The sequence below is a fragment of the Camelus ferus genome, chromosome 12 (assembly GCF_009834535.1).
Source record: "Camelus ferus isolate YT-003-E chromosome 12, BCGSAC_Cfer_1.0, whole genome shotgun sequence".
In the NCBI taxonomy this organism is placed as follows: domain Eukaryota; kingdom Metazoa; phylum Chordata; class Mammalia; order Artiodactyla; family Camelidae; genus Camelus; species Camelus ferus.
The window spans coordinates 42441305-42458115 of NC_045707.1; the positions used below are offsets into that span (position 1 = coordinate 42441305).

Below are 16811 nucleotides of genomic sequence, written 5' to 3' on the forward strand. Positions count from 1 at the left end.
GTTGAGGTAGTCTCATTGCTTTAATCTGTAGTCTCACACACTTTGAAACCATTTTCCAAGTGTCCTCCAGAGGGATCTTTGTAAAATATAAATTTGATCACGTCAATTGACTACTTAAGATTCTTGACAGACTTTCCCATTCATTAGGAGACTTTTTTTGTTAAATCCCTGTTTGCTCCTCCCAACGATCTCTTATCAAACTCTCCACCTTCCTCACTAAACTTACTAAATTTTTGTTGAATATCCCATAATGTTTCATGATGCTAGCCTTTGCACAAAGCCTTCCCTGTGTTTCGATTACTTGTCACCAACCTTACACCTCCCTGTACTCTGCCTAGAAAATAATTCTTTTGTCTTCAGAATACAATTCAAGTGCTTGCCTTTTTTATGAAGCTTCCTCCAGACTTCCACAGGCTGATTTGGTTTATATTGTTTTCCTTTGTGTCTTCACTGTATCTGAAATAGAATTTTATTGTAACATCTGTAACACTTTTTTTGGTTTCCAAGTTTGTGTCCCTTTTCTAAGCTCTGAACTCTAAAAGTGAGGGGAAACTCTTAGTCAACTATTTAACCCAAGTAGTGTTTCGAAATTCCCTCCAAATATTAATCTTAGGTATTTAGGAATGGGAAGTCATAATTCCTAGGAATTCTTAGGAATTCGTGAAATCATAAATTGTCCTTAAAAATTTCCAGTAGTCTTTGTATGCTATATTTATTATTATGAATATCTCAAAATTTTGTTTGATATATGAAAAGTGTAGTTTAGTAATATTTATAAAGAACTGTAGCCTACAGTGAACATTCAAATAGAAGAAAACACCACTGAATAGCTACTGGGTTTTTCAAATCACATAACATTACCTTCTAGGAATGCTGACAGTGTTGCCAAAGAATAGGTTCTTGCCTTGCGCAGGAAAGAATTCAAAGTGAAAAGTGAAAGTAAGTTTATTCAGGGAGATACACACTTCATAGATACAGTGTGGTTAATCTCACTCTGAAGGGAGAGCAGCTTAGGAGATGAACTCTTCATAAGCAGAATGTGGGCCATCTCAAAAGGCATGAGGGAGAGAGACCGAGAGGTGTGTGATGGTGGGGTTTAGTTTAAAGTAAAAGTACACACATACACCATACATATCATAAAAGTAGATACATACACCATACACAGAGTGCAGGCTGTCTCAGAAGACAAGAGAGAGAGCAACCCTGAGGTACAGGGTTGTTAGTTTTTATGGGCTCAGTAATTTTATATGCTAAGGAGTAGGAGGATTATTCCAACTATTTTGGGGAAGGGGCAGGATTTCTAGGAATTGGGCCCACCCACTTTTGGACCTTTTATGATCAGCCTAGGAACTGTCATGGCACCTATGGGTGTGCCATGAGGCTCAAGGTCCACTGGAAATTGAATCTTCTGCCATCTTGGTTATAACCAGTCTGCCCTGTCCTTAATTGCTCTGTCATTCCTTCAGTGATTGTGCCCTGCCCCATTAAGGCCCTCTTGTCTCAAGAGTACCACAAAAAACTCACATGTCAAATTGCCAAAATAAGGACTTATTTAGCTTCCAAATCCTGTTATTTCTTGAAACACCATTCATAGGATTTGTATAAAGTACATTACTCATATAAATGTATTCATATTTATTTTATTTGCAAGAGTGATTCACTGTTAGCAGCTGACAGGGCCAGAACCATACACTTAAACATTTTTTATTGAAGTTTAATTGATTTACACTAGTATGTTAGTTTCAAGTGTACAACATATTGATTAAATCTTTTTGTAGATTATACTCCATTTAAAGTTATTATGAAACAGTCACTCTATTTCCGTGTGCTGTACAATATATCCTTGTTGCTCATTTATTTTATACATAATAGTTTGTATCTCTTAATCCCTTATCTGTGTCTTTCCCCTTTCCACTTCTCTCACTGGTAGCCACTAGTTTGTTCTCTATATCTGTGAGTCTGTTTCTGTTTTGTTATATACATTCATTTTATGTTTTTAGATTCCACATGTAAGTGATAACATAACATATTTGTCTTTCTCTGCCTGACTTATTTCACTATACATAATACCATCTAGGTCCATCCACAGTATTGCAAATGGCAAAATTTCATTTTTTATGGTTGAGTAGTATTCCACTGTGTATATATGTGTGTGTGTGTGTATGTATATGTATATCTTCTTTATCCATTCATCTGGTGATGGACACTTGGATTGCTTCTGTATTTTGGCTATTGTAAATAACACTGCTGTGAACATTGGAGCGCATGTATCTTTCCGAATTAGTGTTTTCATTTTCTTTGTGTGTATACTCAGCAGTGCAATTGCTGGTCATATGGTAGTTCTATTTTTAGTTTTTTGAGGAACCTCCATACTGTTTTCCATAGTGGCTGCATCAGTTTACAGTCCACTAACAGTGTTCTAGGATTCCCTTGTTTCCACATTCTTGCCAAGATTTTTTATTTATAGACATTTTGATGATAGACATTTTGATGATAGCCATTTTGATAAGTATGAGTTAATACCTCATTGTGGTTTTGATTTACATTTCTTTCATTATTTGTAATCTTGAGAATTTTTTCCTGTGTCTGTTAACTTTCTGTATATCTTCTTTGGAAAAATATCTATTCAGGTCTTCTGCCCATTTTTTAAAGTGGGTTTTTCGATATTGAGTTATATATGAGCTGTTTATATATTTTGGATACGATCCTTTAACAGTCATATCATTTGCAAATATTTTCTCCCATTCCGTAAACTGTCTTTTTATTTTGTTGATGGTTTCCTTTGCTGTGAAAAACTTTCAAGTTTAATTAAGTCCCATTTGTTTATTTTTGCTCTTATTTCTTTTGCCTTAGTGGACAGATCCAAAAAATATTGCTAAGACTTATGTCAAAGAGTGTTCTGCCTTTCTCTTCTAGGAGTTTTATGGCTTCAAGTCTTACATTTAGGTCTTTAATTGATTTGGAGTTAATTTTTGTATACGGTGTGAGGGAATGTTCTAATTTCATTTTTTTTCACATATACCTGTTGTTTTTCCAGCTTCACTAATTGAAGAGACTGCCTTTTCTCCATTGTTATATTCTTGTCTCCTTTGTTGTAGATTAATTGACCATAAGTGTGTAGGTTTATTTCTGGACTCTGTTTTATTCCATTGATCTGTGTGTCTGTTTTTGTGGCAGTAACATGCTGTTTGATTACTATAGCTTAATAGTATAGTCTGAAGTCAGGGAGTATGACACCTCCAGCTTTGTTCTTTTTTCTCAAGATTGCTTTGGCAATTTGGGAATTGAATTGTAGCATTTAAATTAAATTAAATTAAATTAAATTAAATTAAATTAAATTAAATTAATTTTGTAGTTTCATATAAATTTTTGGATTATTTGTTCTAGTTCTGTGAAAAAATATTATGGGTATTTTGATAGGGATTATATTAAATCTGTAGATTGCTTTGGGTAGTATTATTTTAATAATATTGATTCTTCCAATTCAAGAGCATGAGATATCTTTCCATTTATTTGAATAATCTTCTGTTTCATCAGTGTTTTATAGTTTTCAGAGTATGTTCTTTCACCTCCTTGGTTAAATTTATTCAAAGTATTTTATTCTTTTTGATGCGATTTTAAATGGGATTGTTCTCTTGCCTTCTCTTTCTAATAGTTTATTAGTATATAGAAAAGCAGCATGTTTCTGTATATTAACCTTGTATCCTGAAGATTTACTGATTCATTTGTTAGTTCTAATAGCTTTTTGGTGGAGAGTAGGGATTTCTATATGTAGCATCATGTCATCTGCAAAGAGTGACAGCTTTACTTCTTGTCTTCTAATTTGGGTGACTTATTTATTTTTCTTATCTGATTACTGTAGCTAAGACTTTCAATACTATGTTAAATAATAGTGAGAATGGGCATCCTTTCCTTGCTCCTGAATTTAGAGGAAATGTTTTCTGCTTTTTACTAATGAGTAGGATGTTAGCTATGGGTTTGTCATAAATGGCCTTTATTGTGTTGAGATGTGTTTCCTCTATACCAACTTTGATGAGAGTTTTTATCATGAATAGACGTTAAATTTTGTCAAATGCTTTTTCTGCATCTATTGAGATGACCACGTGATCTTTATCCTTCCTTTTGTTACCGTGGTGTACCACATTGATTGACTGAATATTGGACCATCCTTGCATCCCTGGAATAAGTCCCACTTGATCATGGTGTATGATCTTTGTTATATATCATTGAATTCAGTTTGCTAATATTTGGTTGAGGATTTTTGCATCTATATTCTTCAGAGATACTGGTCTGTAATTTTCTTTTTTTGCTGTGTCTTTGTTTGGTTTTGGTGTCAAGGGTAATGGTAGCCTCATAGAATGAATTTGAGAGTGTTTCATCCTCTTCAGTTTTTTTTTTAATAGTTTGATAAAGATAGCCCTGGTGGGTCTAACGGGGGTGCTGTGGGAAGCCTGCACTATGCTTGTGAGTAGTGTGCACATGCTTGCTTACTTCTGAAAGGACAGAGAGGGTGGGCTGAAACTGCATGGGTGGCTATTGGTTTCCCCCAAGCACGCCAGCTTGTGCCACAGTCTGAGCCAAGTGACCACGCTGGCCCCACTTACTTCACAACACAGCTCCATGCTGTGGCGAACAGCTGCTGTGGCCTAGGGGAGAGCTCAGCTGTGAGGGACAAAGGATGCTCAGCCTTGAAGCAGCATCTAAGCAGGGCAAAGGCAGCCATTTCTGGTGCTTACACAGGTAGAGCATAAGAAGCAGTCTGGCTCTCTCATTGTGGCTACACTGCCATAGCCTGCGCTCAGATCCATGCTGAGCTCCTGCACCACCCACTCTTTCTTCAGCACTGCTTTCCTCTGGAGCAAGGGTGCTGGTGTTGGATGTGGGGAGGGCACATACTTAATGGGAATGGACCCAGCTCAGACCCCACCTTCAGGCCTTCTGCTCCAGTAATAGGGGACCCACTCCTGCCACCAATAGGGCTGTTGATGGCCACTGAGCAGAGGAGATTCCCCATGACATACCTGGCTCTGGCCCTAGCCTCTCCATCAACAGACTCTTCTTCTCCAAGGTAATAGCTGCCAGCACATCCTGGGAAAGATGTGACTTGTGTTCATGTCAGATCTAGCTTTCCCACCAAAGCTGCTGGACGTATGCAGACTACATAGGAATGCTTCCACACAAGGACACACCTTCAGAACTGGCATAGGTAACAGTGTCATCTAATTTCATAGAGACAGAGAAAGCAAAGTAAAAAGACAGAGGAATATATTTCTATGAAAGAGCAAGAGATAACCTCTGGAAAAACAACTAATGAAGCAGAAATAAACAATTTACCAGATAAAGAATTTAGAGCACTAGTAATAAGAATGCTAACTGATTTAGGGACAATAATAGATGAACACTTTGAGAATTTTAACAAGGAATTAGAAAATATTAAAAAAACAGTCAGAACTGAAGAATATAATAACTAAAATGAAAAACACACTAGAAGGAATAAATAACAGACTGAGTGACACAGAAGTACATGTAAGTGATCTGGAAGACAGAATAATGGAACTCACCCAATCAGAACAGCAAAAAGAAAAAACAAAGTTTAAAAAAATGAGAAAACTTTAAGAGGTCTCTGAGATAACATTAAATGTACCAAAATTTGCATTATAGGCATCCCAGAGAAGAAAGAGAGAGAAGGGGGTCAAAAATATATTTGATAAAATTATGGCTAAAAACTTCCCAAATCTGAAGAAGGAAGCTGATATCCATGTACAGGAAGCACAGAAGGTTCTAAACAAGATGAACCCAAACAGACCCACACCAAGACATATTATGATAAAAATGGCAAAAGTTAAAAATAAGTAGGGAATTCTAAATATAGCAGGATAAAAACAAAGACTTATATACAGGGAACCCTTATAAGGCTATCAGCTGGTTTTTCTACAGGAACTTTGCAGGCCGGAAAGAAGTGGCATGATGTGTTCAAAGTGCTGAAAAGGAAAAACCTGTATCCTACTCTACTCAGCAAGATTATCATTTAGAATTGAAGAAGAGATAAAGAACTTCTCAGACAAGCAAAAACTAAAAGAGTTCATTGATATTAAACCTACATAAAAGAAATAGTAAAGAGTCTTCTCTAAGTGGGAAAGGTTGTAACAAGAAGTAAGAATCTGTAGAAAAGAAGTAAGTCCACTAGTAAAGGCAAATCTATAGTAAAGGCTGAGGATTAACCACTTGAGTAAGCTGGCATGAGGATTAAAAGACAAAAAAATCTCCTATAACTACAATAATCAGTAAAGGGATAGATATGGAGATGTAAACTCTGACATAGAAAACATAAAATGTGAGGGTGGGGGTAAAAATTGTAGCTCTTTTAGAATGTGTTTGAACTTAAATGAGTGCTTGTTTAAAACAATTAGAATTATTGGTCAACAAATATGAACCCCCTGGTAAAACCACAAATTAAAAACCTACAATATAGATACACAAAAAATAGAAAGAAATGTGCACAAGCATATGAGTAAAGAAAAATGATCAAACCACAAAGGAAGAAACTAAAAGAAGAAAAGAACAGTGAACCCCCCCAAACCGAAAACAAGTAACAAAATGGAAATAAGTACATACACTTTTTTAAAATCTTATTTTTTATTGAAGTATGGTTGATTTACAACATTAGTTTCAAGTGTATAGCAAAGCGATTCAGTTATACATATACATACACTAATCACAGTTCTAGGCAATAAGTACATACACTTTTAACTTGACAACAGCTACAGACAAAACTGACCAATTGAATTGTGATTGTGTCTTTCCTGTATTTACTTGCCCTCATTCCTAGATGTGTTGACCATAGCCTTCCACTCCATATGTCCGAAGCACTTCCTGCCTTGCTTCTAATTTGATGTCAGTATGTTCCTTTGATACAGTACTATCTTGAAGTTGTTAAGCTTTTATTCTCACAGAGGAATTAAAATACTTTTCCTGGTATTGTTTTTCTCTATTTCTTGGCTAATTTTTCTTGGGATTTGGAATTTGGAAAACATACATTTTCTGAGAAATACTGGAAACAAATTGTTGTATGGAAATAATCCCCAGTGTCTAGCGTGTCAGATATCAGTAAAATATTTTGAAACATCTCTTAAGTGAATGTTCCTTTGTAGGCCCAAAGTCTAACACAGTATCCAGCACATAGACTACTTAAATTATTTTTATTATTGAATCCATAGTTCTTTTGAATCAGAGTGTCATGATAAATCATTAGAGTTTAGATTTGGTAATTGACACCAGAAGTGCCAGATTAGTTTACATCATTTTGGTAGCTTGGAAGCAGGTACCCTTTATTTAGCTAAAATCTATGAGAAAACCTATTGGATGATAAACTCATCAAAGACTTTCTGCTTCATGCATTTGTAAAATTCTGTATCTTTTATAGTGTTTGTACTTATGGCAATTGATTAATTACTTGTATGATTATTTGCTTAATGTTTGTATTGTTGACTAGAATTAGCTCCGTGTGGGCAGGGATTCTTTCTGTCATATTCACAGGTGTGATCCCAGAAGGTGCTAGTTACATGCATATAATAGGCAGCTTAATAAGTATTTTTTGTGTGCATAAGTGAATAAAGGAGATAGCAATGTAAATGAAGCAGAGTACCCCAGAATGTGAGCCTGTTTTACCTGAGGTCTCTGAGATGTTCTGAAAAACAGTCTGAAAGCCACTACTTACTCCTTGACAAAGACTGCATAATTAATTGTTACATGGTCTTGCAAAAGGTTTTCTTTTTTCTTTTTTTTTTTAACATTTTTTATTGATTTATAATCATTTTACAATGTTGTGTCAAATTCCAGTGTTCAGCACAATTTTTCAGTTATTCATGAACATATACACACTCATTGTCACATTTTTTTCTCTGTGAGTTATCATAACATTTTGTGTATATTTCCCTGTGCTATACAGTGTAGTCTATTCTACAATTTTGAAATCCCAGTCTATCCCTTCCCACCCTCCACCCCCCTGGTAACCACAAGTCTGTATTCTCTGTCTGTGAGTCTATTTCTGTCCTTTATTTACGCTTTGTTTTTGTTTGTTTTTGTTTTTGTTTTTTAGATTCCACATATGAGCGATCTCATATGGTATTTTTCTTTCTCTTTCTGGCTTACTTCACTTAGAATGACATTCTCCAGGAGCATCCATGTTGCTGCAAATGGCATTATGTTGTCGGTTTTTATGGCTGTGTAGTATTCCATTGTATAAGATGTGTGTTTATTGCCATTTTGAACTTATCTTTACAGTTGAATTGGTATATCCTCTTTGTTCCTTTCTTCTTCCTTTTGTGGTTTGGTAATTTTCCTTTGTATTATCATGGATTTTATTTAATTTTTGTGACTCCTTTGTAAATTTTTGGCTTGTGGTTACCCTTTTTTGTAAATCTATCAACCCATTACTATAACTGTTTTTATTAAACTGATAGTAACATGATCTCAAACCCATCCTACTGTTAAAAAAATTTAAAAAAGAAAGAAAAAAATTTTCTATATTTCCCTGCCTCCCTCTCCCACTCTCAGTGATTTGTATGTCTTCTTTTATAATTTCATGTTTACTTTATTTGTAATTCATGAGTTATCACCTTTCCAGTTGTGTGTTTCTCATTTCTGTAGCATCCTGCTGCTTTTCTATTTAGAATAGCCCTTTCAATATTTCTTTTAGCATGGGTTTAGTGTTGCTAAACTCCTGCAGCTTTTTTTGTCTGTGAAACTCTTTATTTCTCCTTCTATCCTCAAGGATAGCCTTGCTGGATAAAGGATCCTAGGGTGCATCTTTTTTTCATTCAGGGCTTTGAATATATCTTGCCACTCCCTTCTGGCCTGTAGTGTTTGTGTAGAGAAATCAGCTGAGAGCCTTATGGGGGTTCCCTTGTAACTTACTCTTTGCTTTTCTCTTGCTGCCTTTAGAATCATTTCTTTATCCTTGACTCTGGCCATCTTGATTATGATATGTCTTGGTGTGGGTCTATTTGGGTTCTTCCTGTTTGGGACCCTCTGAGCTTCCTGTACTTGGATATCTGATTCCTTCTTTAAGTTTGGGAAGTTTTCAGTCAAGATTTCTTCAAAAACCTTTTCAATCCCCTTTGATCTTTCTTCTCCTTCTGGGACCCCTATTATGCGAAGATTGGGACGCTATATATTATCCCATAGGTCCCTTATGCTATTTTCATTATTTATTATTTGCTTCTCTTGTAGTTCTTCTGAATGGGTGCTTTCTATTGCCCTGTCTTCTAGATCACTAATTCGTTCCTCTGCATTATCTAGTCGGCTTTGCACAGCTATTAGATCATTCCTCATCTCTGTCAATGAGTTTACCCATTCTACTTGGCTCTTCTTTATAGCTTCAATTTCATTTTTGACATATTTTATATCTCTAAACACTATCTCTTTTAATTCCTTCAGCAATTCGATTACTCCTTTTTTGAAATCTTGATCTAGTAGGCTATCGATGTCTATTTCGTTGATCTTTCTTTCAGGGGATTTCTCTTGTTCTTTTAATTGGGAAAGGTTTTTCTGCTTCTTCATCTTGCTCATACCTCTTTGGCACTGTGGTTTATGGAGTATCAGTTGTTTATTTTGGTCCTTAAGGATTTTATCTATCTGATGCCTATTTAGGAATAGAACTTAGGAAAAAAAGAAAAAAAAATAGAGAGAGAGAAAGAATTTTAAAAGAAGGGAGAAAGAGGGTTTGAAAACAGTGTATAATGAATAATAGAAGAGTGAGTTGAAGCAGAGTATTAATCGGGTTGAGACGTCCTTTTGAAACCTTTACAAAAAAAGGGGGGGGAGATGAATAGATGTATTTGAAACCTGTGTCTAATCAATAGCAGGACATCAAAACCCAAGAGAAATAGAAATGAATTAAGAAGTAAAGATTAAGAGAGTAATAGAAAATAGAACAGGTAAAAACAGATTTAAAAAAAAAGGGGGGGGGGGTTGTCGGTGTTCTCCTGGGGTCTGTGTGCTTTTAATGTGAAGTCTTTCTGTCTTCGTCCTGTTTTGGAAGCTCAGCTTGCTGTTTTCAGAGGCCCTCCGTTGGCGCCGTCTTCTGTGCTGCTCCCAGCACCTGTCGGCAAGCGGATCGCGCCTCCTCTTAACACTGGGTCAGGTGCAGCTCTCTGCTGTGGGCGGGCGGGTCGCTGCCCCTCCGGATGCCGCAGTCAGATGTTGCAGACTGGCCGGGTAGGAGGGCGGGTCGTGCCCCCTCCCAGCACCTCGGTCAGGGGCTGTGTTCCTGCCCGAAAGGCGGGGGGCCGCTCTCGCTCTACCTGCGGCGCCGCCGCATGTAGCTCCGCTGCTCTGTGCGGCTGCGCGCTCCGCCCTGGCCGGCGCTCCGCCCTGGCCGGCGCTCCGCCCTGGCCGGCGCTCCGCCCTGGCCGGCGCTCCGCCCTGGCCGGCGCTCCGCCCTGGCCGGCGCTCCGCCCTGGCCGGCGCTCCGCCCTGGCCGGCGCTCCGCCCTGGCCGGCGCTCCGCCCTGGCCGGCGCTCCGCCCTGGCCGGCGCTCCTAGGTTGGGCTCGGGGAAGACCGAGGGACAGCCCTGTCCCTGCTCCGAGCCAAAACCCAGCTCCTTGTTTGTCTTTGTGGAGCAAGTTCTCTGAGCGACCAGGATGGAAGGATCCTATCTGCCCCGGGCTGCAGGCCAGTCTCAGTCTGGCCTTTGAAGCTGCTAAGCCCTTCGGTGCGGATGCAGGTTTCTCCCCCGCCCCCGCCTGAGTGCTCAGCGCGGAGGATATGGCGGCTGTGCCTGAGCCCCGCCTCTCTTCCCCCGAAAACTTTCCGCGGGTTTTCAGAGATGGGGGTGTGCACCCTTCCCCCGAGAGCACCTCAACCTTGCTGTTTTATGGAGGGCCCAGGTTGTTCTGCCCTGTGCACCCACAGCCACAGCGCACAGCCCCTGGCATTCCCCCGGGGCTGCCTCCGTGCAGCCACTTCCGTCCTCCGCCCGGCTTGTGCAGCCTGGCCCTGCCCGCCGCTGCCGGCCCGCGTCTCAGGCTGGGTGTCGGGGGGACACTCTGTGCCCGTTTAACTTAGTTCTGTTAGTCAAGGGCTGCTCTGTACAGATTCGAGCCTCGGAGGCTCCCCCTCCATACCGCTGGCCTCTCAGTTGGAGAGGGGAGACCCAGCGAGCGAGCGCCAGTCCTCCTTTGCCGCGCCCTCCCCGCGGGACCCGTCCCGCGCTGCTTTGCCTTTTGTTCTTTCTTTTTTCCTTTTCTCCTACCAGATTTTTGGCGTCTTTATCTTTTGAAGAGGGCGATGTTCTGTTGGAGTTCCGCAGGTGCTCTGGTTGGCTGAGTGGGTCTGTAGATGTGGGTGTTGGTGTACTTGTGGGAGAGGGTGACCTGCGAGCGTCCTTCTACTCCGCCATCTTCTCCGTCCTCTCCCGCAAAAGGTTTTCTTGTCGTTTGCACTGTTAGTGAAATTTTTATTACCCAAGTGGTATGCCCATTAGCTTGTCTGAGCTAGCAACATCATCTTTCATATTAATAGATAGTAGATTATTATTATTGCTCCTACTATTTACTTCCTTGTGACCTCTTTAGGAAGAGCATTTCACCCCTTTCAACTTACTAAATATTTTTGCTAGAATAACTTGAAGGATCATAATATAATGGTCTAAATTGTAAAGATTTAAAAAAAATTCTTATTTAGAATTTTAATATCTCCTCCTTAACTAATATGACTAGATTTGTGAAATGGATTTGTAGATATATTAATACTTTGGATATTTTACCTATGTCCTAGTTTCATCATAGTGATCTGGTAGGGGTGAGGGCAGGAGTTGAACTGGAGGGGATGGAGTATAGGATAGAAGAGGGCATCAAATCTTCTGAATAAATATTTTAGATTATTATTCCCTGAATATATTATGGCTAGGACTTTTCTCAAATTATTTTCAATATTTCTGCCACATTAGACAAAGCTAACTTTGTATTTTTCTGTATTTTAATGACTTCCAGGGTTTCAGATGGTCAGGGTGAAAAAACTGCAGTTCATTTCCACACAGGAGTAGTTTCTGGAGCTGGAAAATGTGGAGGTGGAGAATGACTACTCAGTTGGAGTATTTGGTCATTGTCATGTCATGGAGTAAAAATACAGATACCTCCTATTGGTGCAGATTTTTCTGGAAGGTCAAACAAAAGGGAACAAGAAAGGAGGAGCATATTATTGAATTTCTCTCATACTCTTTCATTTTCAAATATACTAATTCTTGGATTTTTATCAAGTGTTTTTGATTTCTTTTAGTTGTGGGGAACTTGGACTAGTGTTTATATCTGTGGTTGATTTAGAGTATATTTAACTAGCTGAGAAGAATTTTCCCACATGTCTTTGTCAAAAACAAATAAAGCTATTAATTGTAAGCTTGGCATTAACATAGTCTTTACTGAAAAAGAGAAATCAAGCAAATTTAATCTATTCATACAAAATTATCTCTGTCCCTTGAGTCACTTAACATATTTGGGTATTTCTGCTTGGGACTGTAAAATGCTTCTAGCTAGTTTGGATTAAAAAAGGAAGACAAAATTAGGTATCTTATATTTCTTAAAACCTAGAGTTATTGATATTTTTTATGTATTGAAAATTTGAGTTAGATGACAGAGAATTTGGTTTTCTTTAAAGTTATACATGTAAAATAAAGGCTACAACAAGAGGATAGAACTTTCAAGTTACTAGATTTAAGGTAAGTGATAGAGACAAGAGTTTATACAAATAACTCAGAGACAGTGAATGGACATTTTTGAAAAATAAATCAATGTTTTAAAATACAATTAAAATAATTATTTCAGGAGGCAAGGAAAAATACAGAGAGAAATGAGAGAAAACAGATGTGTATTATATATCTAGGGATCTAACATTCTAGTCATAGATATTCTAGAAAGAGAAAAGAAGTAGAGGAAACTAATAAAAAACTAAATAAAATAACATTTCCCTGAGATGAAGACAAATTTGAATCTTTCATTGAGTGTTCAGAGAAAGTGCTATTGACCTGAAACAAATAGACTGCCAGTTATGTCTCCAGAAAAATGGGTTTGGAATCAACAAAGAATTGTAATTTGGGATCTGCAAGCATGGTGCAAGTCCCATACAGCAAGGAGAGGAAAACTCTTTTAAAAAGGGGAAAAGGACGCTGGGAGGGCTATAGTAAACAAAGTGTCCATTGGAGAAATAAGAGCTGGAAATAGAGTGACTCTTATTGGCTGCATTGTGCAGTCTCTCATTGGCTGATCTCTTTCCAATAAAGAAGAGGGAGTTTTTCCATTTCCTGATGGGTTCTGCTATCATCATAGAGCCTGAGAGCTCCCCCTTCTGGCCTCTTGTCTGAATTTTAATTGAGTTTTCTTTTTATTAATTTTTACAGTGCTAACCAAAACTATTGAGGGAAAGAACTCTGTCTATCTCTATCTATCTACCTGTCTATCTATCTATATCTATCTATCTATCTATCTATCTATCTATCTATCTATCTATCTCGATCGATCAATCGATCTAACTCCCAGTGGAATTTCTGAATTCTGTGGACAAAGACACCATTTACAAGATTTTATATTGAAAAAGCAGGTACAGTCCAAAAAGAAGAGAGAATCAAATTGACATTGGTCTTCTTGACTGTAACAGTATATGCTAAGAGATAGTGGAGTAGTGTACTCAGAATTCCACAGGGAAAAAAATTTCTGATTGTATCATATGACTTCAGTTTATAAATGTGTAGCTATTTTTTATGGTAATGTGATATTGTGCCTTAGAATAAGAAGTATATATAGAAGGAAAGAAATAGTAAAGATCAGGGAGGAATTAAATAAAATAGAGATTTAAAAAACAGTAGAAAAATCAATCAAGCCAACAGATGTTTTTTGAAAGGGTAAACAAAATTGACAAACCTGGCCAGGCTCACCAAGAAGTAAAGAGAGAGGACACAAATAACAAAATAAGAAATGAAAGTGGAGAAATTATAACAAACACCACAGAAATACAAAAGAAGGTAAATAAATAAGAGAATGCTATGAACAATTATATGGCAACAAATTGGAAACCCAGAAGAAATGGACAAGTTTCTAGAAACATATAGTCCACCAAAACTGAATCAAGAAGAAATAGATCATTTGAACAGACCAATCACTAGAAGTGAAATAGAATCAGCAATAAAAAACCTTCCTGCAGACAAAAGTCCAGGACCATATGACTTCACTGGGGAATTCTACCAAACATACAAAGAAGAACTTATACCAATCCTTCTCAAACTCTTCCAAAAGACTGAAGAGGAGGGAACACTCCCAAACTGATACTATGAAGCCACCATCACCTGATACCAAAACCAGACAAAGGCACTACCAAAAAAGGAAACTACAGATCAATATCTTTGATGAATATAAATATAAAAATTCTCAACAAAATATCAGCAGACCAAGTCCAGCAACACATAAAAAGATCATAAAGTATGATCAAGTTAGATTCATCCCAAAGACACAAGGATGGTTCAATATATGCAAATCAATCAGTGTGATACACTACATCAACAAAAGAAAGGTCAAGAATCACATGGTTATTTCAATAGATGCAGAAAAAGCATTTGATAAAATTCAACATCCATGTATGATAAAAACTCTCACCAGAGTGGGTATAGAGGGGACATATATCAACATAATAAAAGCTATTTATGACAAACCTACAGCTAATCTAACATAGTACTCAACAGTGAAAAATTAAAAGCCTTCCCACTAAACTCTGGAACAAAACAAGGATGCCCACTCTCACCAGTTCTGTTCAACATAATATTAGAAGTCCTAGCCATAGCAATCAGACAAGAAAAAGAAATAAATGGGATCAAAATTGGAAGAGAAGATGTAAAATTGTCACTATGTACAGGTAGTATAATACTGTATGTAGAAAACCCTAAAGACTCCATACAAAAACTAGTAGAACTGATAAACGAATTCAACAATGTAACATGATAAAAAAATTACCATATAGAAATCTGTTGCATTTCTTTACACTAATAATGAAATATTAGAAAAGGAAAGTAAAAAATCAATCCCTTTTAAAATTGCATAAAAAAATACTTAGAAATCTAACCACGGAGGTGAAAGATTTATATGTGGAGAACTATAAAACATTAACTAAGGAAATTAAAGATGATTTAAAGAAATTGAAAGATATCCTATGCTCTTGGATTGGGAGAATTAATATTGTTAAAATGGCCTTACTACCCAAAGCAATCTACAGATTTAATGTGACTTCTATCACATTACCCAGGACATTTTCCACAGAACTAGAACAAATAATCCTAAAATTTATATGGAATCACAAAAGACACAGGATTGCTAAAGCAATACTGAAGAAAAAAAATTAGCTAGAGGAATAACCCTCCCAGGCTTCAGACAATACTACAGAGCTTCAGTAATCAAAACAGCGTGGTATTTGGCACAAAAACAGACATATGGATCAATAGAACAGAATAGAGGGCCCAGAAGTGAACCCACATACCTATGGTCAATTAATCTTCAACAAAGGAAGTAAGAACATATGATGGAGAAAAGACAGTCTCTTCAGCTGGACAGCCACATGCAAATCAATGCAGTTAGAACACACCCTCACACCATACACAAAAATAAACTCAAAATGGCTTTAAGTCATAAAAATAAGGTAAGATACTGTAGAACTCCTAGAAGAGAACATAGGCAAAACATTCTCTGACGTAAATGTTAGCAGTGTTCTCCTAGGCAGTCTACCCAGGGAATAGAAATAAAAGCAAAAATAAACAAATGAGACCTAATTAAATGTATAAGCTTTTGCACAGAACAAAACAAAAAGACAACCTATAGTATGGGAGAAAATATCTGCAAATGATGTGACTGACAGGGCTTAATTTCCAAAATATACAAACAGCTCATACAGCTCAATAACAGGAAAACAAACAACCTAATCCAAAAATGGTCAGAAGACCTAAACAAGTATTTCTCCAATGAAGACATAATAATGGCCAATAGGCACATGAAAAAATGCTCAATATTGCTGATTATCAGAGAAACGCAAGTCAAAACTACAATAAGTTATCACCTCACATCAGTCAGAATGGCCATCATTAAAGTGTCCACAAACAATAAATGCTGGAGAGGATGTGGAGGAAAGAGAACCCTCCTACACTGTTGGTGGGAATGTAGTTTGGTACAGCCATTATGGAGAACAGTATGGAGATGCCTGAAAAAACTAAAAACAGAGTTACCATATGATCCAGCAACCCCACTCCTGAGCATATATCCAGAAGGAACCTTAATTCAAAAAGATACATGCACCCCAATGTTCACAGCAGCACTATATACAATAGCCAAGACATGGAAACAACCTAAATGTCCATCGACAGATGACTAGATAAAGAAGCTGTGGGATACACACACGCACACACACACACACACACACACACATACACAATGGAATACTACTCAGCCCTAAAAAAGAATAAAATAATGCCATTTGCAGCAACATGGATGGATCTGGAGATCATCATAATAAGTGAAGTAAGCCAGAAAGAGAATGAAAAATACCTTATGATATCACTCATAGTTGGACTCCAAAAAAAAAGACACAAATGAACTTATTTACAAAATAGAAACAGACTCTCAGACATAGAGAACAAACTTATGGTTACCAGGGCTGAGAGGGTGTAGGGAGGGATACATTGGGAGTTTGGGATCTGCAGATACTAACTACTGTGTATGAAATAGATAAACAACAGAATCCTACTGTGTAACACAATGCACTATATTCAATACCTTGTAAT

At 37.5% G+C, this 16811-nt stretch overlaps 1 protein-coding gene across 5 annotated transcripts in view; it reads left to right on the top strand.

The window, feature by feature from the left end:
- ANKS1B (ankyrin repeat and sterile alpha motif domain containing 1B) overlaps positions 1 to 16811 on the top strand; it is an 860521-nt gene that overhangs the window by 83113 nt on the left and 760597 nt on the right. The gene's annotated exons all lie outside the window — the stretch shown is intronic.